We start from the raw sequence: 520 nt of genomic DNA, 5'->3' as shown, positions 1-520 counted from the left end.
AGTGGGGGGAGGTTGTGCTATTTTCTTGACTTATTCACCTTGTTATTTATTATTTTACTCGCACCATTTAAGAGTATCACCAAGCTAAAAGATACGTTGCCTCTTCAGTGCCATCATGTTAACGCATAAACAGCTCAGCGGATCACAGTACATCTCCTCATAAATGCCTCATTATGGCATCTTAACTCATCTCACACCTCAGAGGGACCTCACCGGGCTCTGACAAGTATTGCAACGGAGCAACAGCAAACGGCATTTTCATAGAACATTGCAAGACCTCTCTTGTGAAATGGCTGTGTTGAGCTTTTGCAACATTTAACGACAGGGAATATCAGAATGAAGTTTATGATAATCAGGGAGAAAGTTTACAGAGGGAGTGGGTGGGGTATAGGATGGGTGTGTGAGGGGGGGGGGAGGGGCGAGGTTCATGGGTGTGCAAAATTCGAAAAATGCGGTATTGCATATGGATGCGTGTTTAATGATACTTGGTTTGAATGGGAGGGAAGGGAGGGGAGGAAGG

Source organism: Penaeus monodon, chromosome 19, assembly GCF_015228065.2.
Source record: "Penaeus monodon isolate SGIC_2016 chromosome 19, NSTDA_Pmon_1, whole genome shotgun sequence".
In the NCBI taxonomy this organism is placed as follows: domain Eukaryota; kingdom Metazoa; phylum Arthropoda; class Malacostraca; order Decapoda; family Penaeidae; genus Penaeus; species Penaeus monodon.
The sequence above is the reverse complement of the archived record's forward strand: the minus strand, read 5'-3'. Positions refer to the sequence as shown.